Here is a 14,024-nt window from a genome sequence, read left to right as displayed (position 1 = left end):
GAGTAAGTCAGAGGACAAATGCGTGACCCTCCACATACACAGAATCTAAAAACCAAAGACGGACTCATTGACACAGAAACAGATTAGTGGCTGCCAGAGGCAGGGTGGGGGTGGGTGAAATAGGTGAGGGTGGCCGAAAGGTAACGAGCTTCCAGCCACAGAATCTGGACGTCCTGGGATGGCCTGTGCAGCGTGAGACTGTAGTTAACAACCTGAATGGTACTTTGAAGGTTGCAAAGGGAGTGGGTCTTACACGTTCTCATCGTAAGAAAAAAATATTGGGAACCCTGGATGATGATGACTGTTCACTCGACACTGGGGTGACCATCCCTGACAGATACAAATACGGAATCATTATGTTGTCCACCTGAAGCTAACGCCACGTCCTATGTCAATAACATCTCCGTTTACATTGATTTTGCATAAAAACAAAGGCCTTTCTCAGGGCGCAGTTGGCACCCACAGGTGTGCTATGTGACCTGGGGTGTGCAGGGGAGCGCCTGGGGTCCTGACCCGGGGGCAGCGAGAGGGAGGGTGGGCTGGGGTGTGCTGCCTGTCAGGGCGCTGCGAGAATGGCCCCATCAGGCCGGAGGCGCTGCAGCCACCACCAGTTTTCCCAGGGGAACCCGACCCCCTGGATCAGGAGGCCTCAGGGCTGGCAGGGGAGCAGTGGGACGAGAAACACCACCGGGGTGCCCAGGTGCCGGAGGCCCCACCACCCCAGGGTCCTCCACAAGGAGTGTGGCTCACCCCAGTGCTCCTGGAACCCCCACTCAGAGTCCGCGTGTGGCGGCACCTCCCGCCAGAGGCCGGGCCCTGTGCAGGGGAGGGACGCCTGGCCAGAATGGAGGATTGGAGTGCGCATGCCCAGCCTGAAAATATACAGCCTTACAAGCTCCCCAAGGCCCGATCCCCAAGGGCCGGATCCCCAAGGGCCTTCCTCAAGGGCCCGGGTTAGCCCTGTGGGCTTCTGTGGAGGAACCGGGCCAGGAGCCGACACCTGCTGAGGCCATTACACACCTGCTGTTGCCTTGCACACCTGTTGTTGCCTTGCACACCTGCTGTTGCCTTGCACACCTGCTGTTGCCTTGCACACCTGCTGAGGCCATTGCACACCTGCTGAGGCCATTGCACACCTGCTGTTGCCTTGCACACCTGCTGTTGCCTTGCACACCTCGGGGCCAGCTGCCCCTCCATCAGCTGGGAGGACTTGATAGCCCTGCGCAGCCTCCCGAGGTTCCTGGGGCACAGAAAGCAACAGGACACGTGGGCCACTGCCACAGCACAGCCTCTGCAGGAGGTGGCCCTGGCCTTGGACACTGGCTGTGGGCAGTGACAAAGCTGCTATATGAAGCTAGAAACATGTTATGAATGTTACCCTGTGGGAAAACATTTTGAAAACAGCTCTTGCCTGCAATAAAGGAAAAGGTAGATAATGTCCCTAATGAGCTTATTACTTTAGGTTTAAAAAAAAATAGGAGAAGAGACGGCTTGTAACATAAATTAGTTTCTATTGGATTTTTTCAAAAGGCAATTTAGCCGAGGTGAGCGCAGAAAACAAACAAGAAGATTGTCCCGTCCGCAGGCAGGAGCGAGAGAGCATCTTGACGGGTCAGAAACTCAGGCTCCTGCAGGGTTGAATGACGCTGCTGATTCTTGTCAAATGCGAACAGGATAAAACTGGGGAGCCTTTGAGTGACAGCTGCGAACACGACAACATTAGACTTTGCCATTGCAGCCGTAGCTAGAACTCATGAACGACGCACACGGAATCCGGGCAAACCTTCCACGTGGCTCAGACACTCCCAGGGACAGTGTGACTCCCCACAGAAGCCTTGTGGATGCACGTTATATACAACGGGCCCATGCGTGTTCACACACATGAAAGATGGCAAGAATCCAATATCAATATCCAATTATTCTGGATATTTTATGTATCATACTGTATATGTTATGCATTATTACCTAGTCTGTTCCACATGAATATTCTGTGTGTGTGTGTGTGTGTGTGTGTGTGTGCGCGCACGCCTGCGTACACATGGTAATGGGTAATCAGCTCATCCTTTGCTTCCTTGGTCTCTAACACAGGAAGAGCCACATGCAGACCTCATGATGTAAAGACTTCCAAGCATGGCTCAGAGATCCTGGTCTTTGAACTCCACGCAGAGACCGGATGGGTTTCGTGTGTTATTTTGCTCTGTCAGGGGAAGAAAAACAAATACTAATGATGACAAAGGTTGATTTCAGTGTCTATAATTTACTCGTTATGCTGATGCTATAGAGGTACATAACAGTCTGCTTGAAAATATGATCCGATGAAGAAGATTAAGCTGATTCTGAGGGTTTCTGTGACACGGGTTTTCAAGCAATAAGTGACATGTTCGATGGGTCACTGTGTAGTCTTGTCACTCATTGTGAAGCTAGATGCTGTCAGTTCCATTGCCCTTGTTTCTGGATGCTGCTGACTTGCTAATTACAGATTGTTGTGTTGGGTTGCAAGATTTCAACCCCGGATTACTTAGTCACAGGAAGTCAATGATAAAGAACCAGGATTCTGAAAAGTAGAAGTCTTAAGCAATAGAGCCATAGGGGTTCTTAGTTTCTTAACAAGCTGATGGCATATTGTTACAAAAATGCTGTGAGCTTTTTGAGACCTTGTTTTGCTCTGACACGTCAGAGAGGAAGTATATGCGAATTTCAGAATAAGTATAACTTACGCAAATTGTTCTTTTTTTGGAGTGGTTTTCCTGAATGGATTTTGTCTTTGTCTTCCTGACAAACTTGGAAATTGAACAACTAAACCCAAACAAACTATCTGTGAGTAATACCAATAGGATATTTGCTAACTATAAATAAGACATAATCAGAAGTGACGCATGGACAAGCTGAACTGGAAAGGATGAGTAAGAATGCCATGGGAATGGAAGAACTCTTCAGTTAGCAAAACATGAGTCAAAGCAGGTGGCAGGCATGCACACAGTAGGATAAAGACATTCTGGAGGTGCCAGGTGCCTATGGCCAAAGTTGTATGTTGAGCACTAGAGAAAGATTAAATATTTTCTACCATAGGCTAACATTACCTATTTTGCCAATGTTCAGATTTGAAGGGAGCAACATAGCAGGATCTCAAGTATATCTGTCAAGACAATTGTAACATGTTACATGTGGGGAGAATGAAATCAAGTGCCTCTCAACCTCATTAGTATGAGAATTATTTAATCAGACAGTTACTTCTTTGAATTCCCTGAGCAAATATTTACATTCTGATTTACAGGGACATGGGGTCCCACAGAGCGAAGGGAGCATCAGTAGCATGGAAGACAATATGACTGGCTCTCCTCAATGTGTGCTGTATGTAAACACGAATTTTAAACAAGAAATGAAGATTACTGTGTATGAGGGGGAGGGGTAAGGGACTAAACGTGTCAGAATTCTGGGAAGATGAAATAAAGGTAATAAGAACAATGACTGATACAGAGACTCTGTTCATTGTTTCCACCTGGGAGGTGATGCTGTGTCTTATTCCCATTTTACAGGTGAGAAAACAGAAGCACAGTGAGATTAATTAACTTACTCAAGGTTTTAAGCTGAGAATGGTGGCGTTCGAACCAATATCCACGTCCATCTTTGCTTCTAACCACCATGAAAACATTGTCCTCCTACTGTCTTCATCACTTCTTCCCTTGTTTCAGGAAGCAGAGCCAAGATATCTGTGAATGATTATCATGTACCATTTTTAGTTTCATCTCATAAAGGATGGTGGAGTATTCCTTATTATAACTTTGATTTTTTTCTAAAACTTTGTCAAGGAATAAGCATGCAATTAATCACAATTCTCTAGCAGTGCCTTAATATACCCATATGGATATAATACTATATTTTATATCTTTATTTAATATTCATAACTATTAAATCATTTTAACTTGACATTTACATTCCTGCTCACAGAGCTTTTAATACTAGTAGTATTTGTTTAAGTTTTTAAGTTGCTCAAGTTAGATGATCAATAAAGTAAGTGAACTGAGACTAGAAACTAGAACTTTTAAATTATAAGCTATTGTTTTTCTTAAACAACATGCATCCATATACTCCACCCTTCAACTTCTCATGTTAGCTCTCCGAGATATATTTCATCTTAGTGAGCTCCTGTTGGGACCCTAGAATAAAGCTTAAAGGACTGTCTTCTTACCCATTGTTAGGAGTCAATATTCCTTGAGATGACTGATGAGCAAGAATTGATTTATTGATGCCGAAATATGTATCTGGCAATGTAGATGTTATAATACCTATGTCACATTGCAGTGATGTGGATGTTAGCAAGGTATTTCCTTTTCCTAACTCTCTTAACACTGTTAAGCAATATGCAAATGCTAATGTAATTTTTTTTCGCCTTTGATCATGTTTTTATTCAAAATTAGCTGTCCAAAGTGATTTGACCGTTACGGAATAACCAAATGTGAGTTTATGCCACGGGCTTCTTTCCGTCTGTGGTGGGTTTCTTTCCTGCCGGCTTCTTCTCAGCTGCTGGTTTCTTGGTAGCTGCAGCCTTTTCCCACCAAAGGCTTCTTCTGCTGCTGAAGGCCCACAGCCTTCTTTTCCTTCTTCCCCGCCGCAGGCTTCTTGCCAGGAACCCCCTTCTCATCTGATTGGGCTTCCAGGGCTGCTGCTGCTTTGTCCACCCGGAGCTTGTGGTGCTTGGCGTGGTGAAGAATGGAGTTCCGGCGCATGGTCTTTGCATGGGGGTTTAGCTTCAACATGACCCTCAGGCTTTTCAGTGGACTCTTCTTCAGGACTCTGCGGTGAATCTTCTTGTGCGGTGCTCGGAGGGCTCTTTGGATCTCTGGGCTTTTCAAGATTCTGCTAAAGTCTGCATTGAGCATCTTGTGCCTGCGAAGGCTGTCGTTACTCTTGAGGGAGGCAGCTCTAGGCCAAGCTCATCTAACCCGCGGAAAGCACTTCCAGTCCAAATGCAGAAACGGCCCACATGCCCCCAGGAGCAAGTCTCCAAATGTTCAGTTTGCTGACATTCAGCAGAGGAATTCCAGGGATGTTTCTGAAGGCTCTGATGGTACCTTTGTCCTCGGTATCGATGATGCAAGGTCCCCTGCGCTGGATACGATGACGGCTTCTCATTTTGCCCTTGCCAGCCCTCATTCGCGGAGAGGCACAGACCTTTTTCATATCATTCCAGGCCTTGAGTTTCTTCAGAAGCAAAACAGCCTCCTGGGTTTTCTTGTAGCCTTCAACTTGATCTTCAACCACCAAAGGAAGTGCAGGAGCTTCCTCAGTACGGTGGCCTTTAGACATGACCGGGGCTGGTAAGGCTGAGGCGGCGAGGGCAGAGCAGATGGCATACCGCTGCTGTGTTGTGTTCACGCTGAGGTGCCAGCGGCGCCAGGCTTTGGTCGGGGCAAACATGCAGTCCCCACGACACATATTTCCAAAAGCACCCTGGCCAGAGGATGAGTTCCACCACCTCGGACTCTGGGAACTCGAGCCACAGCTCCGCCAGTACCCCAGGACTCGGCACTGGTTTGATGACTGCCAATTCACTGACGGCCTACGGCTGTCTATTGTTTTTGCGCAAGTTGGTGTGAACACAGTTCACAAGATCTGGTCGAATGGGAGCCTTGAACACAGCAGGCAAAGTGACATTCTTGCCAGATGTTTCCCCCTTTTCAGAGGACACATATCAGTGGTTGAGCACATGCCGTGGCGGAGAGAGGAGAAGGCCACGCTCCTTCACGTAAAATCTCGAGGGGCAGAACTTCATCGCTTCTAAGTTCTGCTCTGGCTCGTTTTGGTTTTGATTTCCTGAATCCTCACATTCTCAAAAAGCTGAGCACCTCCTGCTCAAGCTCCAGGAAGCTGGACTGGTTTTTCTCTCATTTCACGTTTCCCCCCAAGTTCCCCAAACCTTTTACGAATTCAGTAAATTAGTCACGTATATGGCGGTCACAGGTTTTCCTCATGATCAGGGCCTGGAAATCATTTAATACTGATCAAGTCTGCTAGAATCATACCTTAATCTTAATTACACTGTTTCAAATACAGTTGCTTCATTATAGCATTTATTAAACATTTTTAGCTTCATACAACCATTGCATTAAAACACTTACAAAAACGTTTCTATGTCATCTTCTATTAGCCACCCGATACCCAACGCCCCTGTAATGATATTTTAAATACATGGGCGCTTTCCTTGTTGCTGTCATTACAGGCCTGAGGACGAGGACTGCTTTTGGATCACTGCAAACAAGTGACTTTGCTGCATTGTCCCTCCCAGTCTTACAGGCAAGTGATGGGAGCAATACTGTCATATTCTACTGACCTGGTCTGCCTGCACTGATTGCAGGAGAAGGAGGCTGGCCAACCCGAGTGTCTATTCTTTTCCCTTTAGAGTGACTGAGTGCCCACATAACCTTGACCATAAATGAGTCACCTATGGCCGTGCAACCCACTTAATTCATTTAAGCCAGTAAACAGGTGATAAACCTATTGTATTGCTCAGCTTTAATTCCTGTATAAGCAGTGATAATCGAGCTAGGTATTGCCAATTATTCGACCTCATTATTAACATTGGAAAATGTTGCAGATAGTATGTGCTTATTTCAATATCAATTCTTATGTGAGTTTTTAATAATTCCCAGCATTCAGCACGCTGGAGCTGACTCTGAGTGATTTATTTATACTTTGAATCGGCCACATGGCCCTTCTCATATTTCTAACAGTTATGAACACTCAGCCTGACAGAAAGATATCTCTTCTATTCATCAAACCTGGTCATTGGTATAATAACGCCTCCTTTGCAAGGCCACACTTTTAAAGTCGGGGAAAGATAAAATGTCTTTAAATAGAGCAACTTGAAGGAGATTCTATTTATCTGCCTTCAAGTAAAGAAGAAAATAGATAGATAGGCAGACATTATAAATACACAGACGCAGTGACACCCTCTCTCTAAGGCCTGGTGGGAGAGGGGTGCTGAGGACGGTGACAGCACTGCCCAGAAACAGCCCATGTGAAGACAGACTCTGCAGCTCCGTATCTGCAAATCACGTCCCTTTTCTGCCAGGAGCAGTGTTTTAGGAAGCATGGACTGAAGCCCATTGGTAGCAAAGTGATATGCAAATGCCTGGGGAAACGTACCCACTGGAGTGGTATGAACAGCGCAGCGTGATGCGAAGGGATTGGGCTCTTGGGCCAGATCGCCTGTTCCGACGTCCAGTCTCCACACGCTAATTATGTGTCCTTGGTGAAGCACTACGCTGTTTGATGCCTCCGCTTTCTATTCGACAAGATGAGTATAAAAATAGTGCTTCCATCATACAGCTCGTGCGGGTATTAAATAAATTAGGGTGCAGAAAAGTGCTTAGAACTGTGACTAGCACAGAGGAAATGCTACATAGGCATTAGCCAATAATAGCATTATCATTAAATAAATAGACTTAAGCCATCAACTTAGTCGATTCTGTGGAGAGCGGCTACAGTGTTGGGACAGGTTCAAGCCTCGGACTGATGAGAGGGCACAGTCCTCTCTTGGCCACGTGCAAGTCCCAGCCTGGAGGGCAGGGCCCTCCCAGCACAGTGATAGCCACCAGCTGTGGTTGTCAGCGTGAACCTGTGGTCCCAACACGTGCCTGAGTGATAGAGGCTGCAGGTAAACAAAGCCTGATCAGGTGCATGTAGTTGAGCAGGATCGAAACCCACCAGAATGTTGTAAACATCTTGACCACGCCCTTACTTTGCCTCGTGGAAATCTGCTATAAAATAAAGACTCGGTTTGTGGGCGCTGTCACTGTCCATCGGAGAGGTGGTGTCTCACCGAGACCCAGTTTCCATTCTCTTGTCTGTCTTCTCTCAATCCTTCACCGGCCCCACTCGGGCTCACCCTAGGCCGTGCTGGCGCGGCACACGATTCAATTTAAGAGTCGGTCTGAACAAAGAACAATCCAGCCGCCCCATCATTTGCTGTGATAGATGGATTTATTTCTTCTTTTCTCGCAGCTGGGAGAAGGACCGTGAAAATAATGTGTTGGTAAACCTGGGGATATACATTTTTGGATGAGGGTTGCATCTAGCCAGTAGCTCAGGACTCAGCCTCTCCCAATACTCTCCTGAGATTCATAACAAATAAAAACCCTACACCGTGAGACTTAACTTTGATAGATGCCTTTTGCCCAAACCTGCCCAGCATCCCCCCCTTATAAAGCAGTGAGGATGACAGATGAGCTAGAGCTGTGACTGATAGCGACATGTGCTCTGTTGTGCAGGGGAACCCGCCGCGGCCAGGAGGATGGGGATTCACTTCCTTCCTCTGCCCACAGGCTGCAAACCGAGCGGAAACCGTGGCTCCACCTGGGACAGAAAATGGAGGTACCAGTTCTCTAGTGTATCCATGTTTATTTTGAAAAGACAAAACCAGGATTGTTTGTTTTCATTGTTTCCTTGCTCTCGTTCACAAGAACACACATCTTTCATTTACCAAAACTCACCAGAAGTGTTTTTTTTTTTTGTTTTTTTTTGGTTGGGAGAATAGTACGTAAGTCTTTACAATAACCTACGTGAGAGCCTATGATAGATTTCACCATGTGGACAGCAGTGGAATTAGAGGGACGGGAACGTGGCATTTGATTGGATGTAGCTATTGCAGAGAGGGACGGGTCAAGAATGGCTCCTAGTTTTCTGATGGATCTATTGGATGCCTGCTGGAACGATGCACAGAATTGGGAGAGCTGGGGGAGCAGGAGGCGTTGGGGGGCATGGAGCATGGGTTATGTTATTGGGCAGAGTGCGCTGGGTTGTTTACAAAAGATCCAGGTTAAAATGTGAGTAGAGACCTAAGAGTCTGGGGCCAAGACAAGAGGAATGCATTGAGAAATTAATTGGGAATGGTTAGTAAACATGATAATCAAAGCGAAGTGAGCACATGAAATTGGAACAAGTGTAGTGTGAGAAGAAAAAATAAGCTGAGCACCAAGGCTTGGAGAGCCAGCGTTTAGTGGTTGAGTGGATGAAGAGGAATCAGCAAACAAGACGGAGAAAGATAAGGCAGCCACGCGAGAGGAAGTATTCAGAGGGTTGTTGTGAACGACAGGAGAAAGAGCCCATGTTTGAGAGTGAAGGCCGCCCAGAATATTTAGCCCAGTGTCTGGGTTGGTTCAGGCATGTCATAAATAAGCTTAGCGGGATCTCATTGGGTGTAATCCACATGAAGCAGTTACATGTTGTCTGCATAACAGAGCAGGAGTAGGAATGAATTTTGAAATCCTACTACTTTCATACAATTCTTAAATTGCTGAACAATTACTTAGGTGTTGATATTTTTATGTGGTAACCAAACTGATCTAGTCATTTTAAAAGATCAGGGATTGGAGTAGCTACTATTTATTGGGCACCTGCTACTCACTATATTAAATTCCGATGTTTAACGAGCTGTAAGTATTATTATAATCACTTACAGTTGAGTGAACTGAGGCTTAAACTGTTTCCAAAAACTCGATATCACGTGGTGCAGAGAATTCATGGTAGGCTAGAATCAAATCTGGATCTGGGATTCTTTGTCTAGGAAGTCAAACTATGTATGTTATACTGAAGTTATAATATGTTTTCATAAGGACAAAAACAAAAGAGATTCCTGTAAAAATAAAAGGAAAACATTATCTTTGATTATTGAATGTAACTTGAGAAATATAAAATAGTGCTTTAAATCCTAAGCAGTGATTTTTTTTCCCTAAAATTATTTTTCAATATTCATCAGCACGTTCTGTGCATCCCTTTAAAAAGCAGTCTGTGGATTGTCAGCCTATCTTCGTTACAGAAGGATGCCAAGCAAGGCATTCAAGAGACTTAGTGTGAACTCAGAAGTAACTCACACGCCGGACAATGATGGCGAGACGACCAGTCTCCTCGCTGCCATATATCTCAGTCTGTCTCCCATGAGCATTGATCCTACAGAGGGCATTGTCCTAGGAGCTCATCCAGTGCAAACCGGTACCACACGAATAGAGTAAGAATGCATCTTTTTAGCCATGTTAGTTCCAGCACTCGAAAAGCTCCTACCGTTTATTTGAGAATGATTTAAAAAAAAAAAAAAGATCCACTGAGCAAATATTGAGGTAAACATATTTAAAGACAAATGAAAACATAATACTTCTATTCTAAAGTGTAGTTTGGAGATGTGTGCAAAAAGTGCAAGAAATGTTTCCGGTCTTGAGATATGAATACACCAATCACTGGAAACACGTTAATAAGGGGGCTGGCCAGTCTCTGTGGGCAGGTGCTGGGATGGGAGCATGGGTGATACCCAAGGAGGAGAGGACCCGTTGCGGCCGCACACAGTGAGAGTGAGCAGGACCATGAACTCTGGTCATGGCTCTTCGCTTCTCCCTGTGCTCAGCCTCAAGCCCAGGCCTCTCATGTGGCTCCTAGATACCCAGACACAGGATTCCCCTGGAAGTTGATGCTCGCCCACAGGCAAGAACGCTGCCAGTTGAGGCAGGAACATAACAGGCACAGAGGGACCTGCATCACCAGGCTTGGCAACAGGAGAGCGAACACAGGTCTCAGAGGCTCATTCACTGAGCTGAGTGTGTTGTGTTTTTTAAAAAATATATATTTTTATTGATTTCGGAGAGGAAGAGAGAGGGAGAGAGAGTTAGAAACATCAATGATGAGAGAGAATCATTGATCGGCTGCCTCCTGCACGCCCACTACTGGGGATCGAGCCTGCAACCCAGGCATGTGCCCTTGACTGGGAATGGAACTGTGACCTCTTGGTTCATAGGTCAGTGCTCAACCACTGAGCCACACTGGCCGGGCCTGAGCCTGAGTTTTAGGCTTGAGAATGTCTGCTGTGTGAGAAGATTGTGTCCAATGGCTTCCACACTCTCTTGTCACATTGAAGTCATCAGCTCCAGTAAGTGGAGTTAATATATTTCCTCCAAAACTCACTTGAAGTTACTATCACTCCGTGTGTTCATGCTTTAGGATGAGAACAGAGAAATCAGCCTGTGTTGATTTTGTTACGTTATTCACTTATTGACTCTGGGAGGACAGTGATCAAAAGAGAAGATTTGGGAAAATGCAGTGATGGCCTTTGGAGAAGGACAGAATACGTTTTGTAAAAAGCACATGTAACAGATGGAGGGAGTCCAGTGGCAATCGTGAAGAGGAAGACATATCTGTTGTTGGGAAGAAAGATGTTGATCATATTAAATAATTCAGATATATTTAGTTAGAGAGGCCATAGGTTATAATTATGTGATAATGAATGCTTGGAAACATTCTGTATCTTATGTTACTAGAAATGGAATCGCATGAGTTTTGGGACGTAGGAAAGCGTACCTTTTCCACTACATTTGTTATCTGGGGCTTTGTGATTACCAGGTATAGAAATTAATTTTTTAAAAACACTTCAGCATCAAAGGACATGTATTACTGTAGGGGCAAGGCTTCCCATCAAGCCCTGCCTGGCGCTCTAATACTGCAGGAGGCCGACTTCTCTGTGTTCACACCCCTTCTGCTTCCTCTTCTCGTGGCTTCATCCTCAGGCAGCCTCTCTATCAGCGAAGGGGTGGCTGCTCCGGGCTCTTCTTTCTACCTTCCTCCAGATGGGAAAGGTCTTTCTTCCTCAATAGTTGCCACAAATTCCTGGGGGTGGGGGTGGTGGTGGTCAGGTGGCTTGCTTCACATCTGCACCCTTGAATCTGTCACTGTGTCCAGCAGGGGGCACATGGGCCCGGCTCTCCTAGCTAATGAGGGCTCCCTTGTCCTTGAGGGTGGGAAGGGACCCATCCCACCAAACCACATGAGATGATAGCCAGGAAATTGGGGTGCAGTCCTGGAAGAAAGGGAGTGGCTGCTACACAAATACCTGATGGTCCCCCTGGGAAGAAGCGTTGAGATGTAGGAGACCTGATGAGAAGGCTGTTGAATGATTTCATTTCTGTGGCCTTAGGAGAGGGAGCCAGGAACACTGTTTAACCAGCCGGAATGGGGAGCCTGGCTGAGGCCAGCAGCAGTTGCCTCCCCCGCTGCCTCCGAAGCAGAGCCCCCTCTGTCCTGGCAGAAGAGCGAAGTGGTTTCTAGGCGTCTTCCTGGGTCTCCGGACAAGCTCCCAGGCTTTCTAATTCCATGGCTTTGAACCAGGTTCCTAACATGTCTGGGCCTCTCTTTCCTCCTTTGTAAAATGTGTATGAAAACACCTTTCCTCTCTCCTGGGGCTGCAGTGAAGAACGGTTGAAAATACAAAGCGCTTAGGATGGCGCGTGGTGCGTGGGAGAGGTTTATGTGTCTGTGATTCTTGTGTGTGTTTTTTTAATCCAATTATAGTGAGAGAGAAACACAGGAAAGGTGAATATATACAGGGTGACACAATAGAAGTTCACTCTTAGTGGGGAAGACAGAGGGAGTTTTTTTCTTTTTTTAAATTAAATGTGTTGGGGTGACATTGTTAATAGAATTATATAGGTTTCAAGTGTACCATTCTGTGGTACATCACCTGTATATTGCATTCTGTATATTGCACCAACCAAAGTCAAATCTTCCATCGCCATATATTTATTCACCTTTACCCTTTATTACCCCCGAATCCCCCCTTCCCTCTGGTAATGAGCATTCTGTTGTCTGTGTCTGTGTTTTTGTTTGTTTTCCTTATCTGTTCCTTTATTTCCTTCTGTTTTATATCCCCCCATATGAGTGAAATCATATGGTTCTAGACTTTCTCTGTGTGACTTACTTCACTTTGCATGATATTCTCAAGGACCATCCATATTGTTCCGAATGGTGGTATTTCATCTTTTCTTTTGGCTGAGTAGAATTTGAGTTGAATATAAAGTATGAAATCACACAGGACATGACTAAGAGTAGCTTGGTTATGGTATTAGCTAGTTATTTCTCCCTGTTGTGTGTTTATGACCAGAGTAAAACCAACTATTTATCAATTTGGTATTTCTGACTTGTTGCACCCTGGGCATCACTTCCTGTAAGAAATCTGTGGTAGGAAGACTCTAAGATGGTCCCCAACCATACCTGTCTCCTGATATGCATGCCCTTGCATAATTTTCTCCTCTTAGATATGGATGAACTTATGAATTTGATTCTAATTAATAGAATAGAATATAATTATTAAAATATGGCAGAATTTGTGGGGTGGGTGCTACTTCCAAGATCTGGTTATAAAAATGCTATGGCTACTCTCTGGGCATGCTTTCCAGATCTCTCTATTCGGTCACTTAATCTGGGGATATTTGGCTGCATAATTCGAGGCAACTCTATGGAGAGGAGCTAAGACCTGCTGACAAGGACTTGAGTAAATTGGAAGGAAATTCCTCCACCTCCAAACAAGCCTTCATATGAGCCCACAGCCCCGGCTGACAGCTAAACTGTAGCCTCATGAAAAACCTCGAGTCAGAGGCAATCATCCTGATTTCTGAGCCACAAACACTGTACATTAATAAATATTTATCAACTTCATACTTAGAATAATAGTGACTATTTTAAGCTTCTAAGTTTGGAAGTAGTAATTTGTTAGACAGCAACAGATAACTAATAATTAATTTCTTGACCCAAAATAGTAGGGCATAGTCATCTAGTCACTCTTATGAGTTTGCCTGCATTGCTAGTAAATGTGGCAGCTGTTTGCCTGAATTAATCATCTCCCTTAATACTACAAAGGAGAGATGAACCCCCTCCAAGTAGGGAGAATGGAGGGCTGTGTCAAATAATTGACATCCGTTTTTAAACAAATAAACGTTTACTCTGTTCTGACCATAGCCTTGACTAGATCATAATATGAATATGTATATCACAACATAGAGAAGAGAGAAAGTACATGCAACATTTTTTTGAGTGCCTGATTTCCATAAGTTTAACGAGGGCATAAAATATATAGACAGATAAGTCAATCACTCAGTTAAGCCATAGTGCAGTGCAAATAATTGCCAGAGTGGTGTACTAGACTGAATAGTCACTGCAGCTAATTTGAAACATCAAAAACTTATTTTATATTTTTATCACTGAAAGCT

General features: G+C 45.0%; 1 pseudogene; it reads right to left on the bottom strand.

Moving 5' to 3' along the window:
- Nucleotides 1-4,462: 4,462 nt before the first annotated feature.
- Nucleotides 4,463-14,024, bottom strand: part of LOC103292155 (60S ribosomal protein L4-like) — a 149,393-nt pseudogene continuing 139,831 nt past the window's right edge.

The sequence above is a fragment of the Eptesicus fuscus genome, chromosome 12 (assembly GCF_027574615.1).
Source record: "Eptesicus fuscus isolate TK198812 chromosome 12, DD_ASM_mEF_20220401, whole genome shotgun sequence".
Classification (NCBI taxonomy): domain Eukaryota; kingdom Metazoa; phylum Chordata; class Mammalia; order Chiroptera; family Vespertilionidae; genus Eptesicus; species Eptesicus fuscus.
The sequence above is the reverse complement of the archived record's forward strand: the minus strand, read 5'-3'. Positions and strand labels throughout refer to the sequence as shown.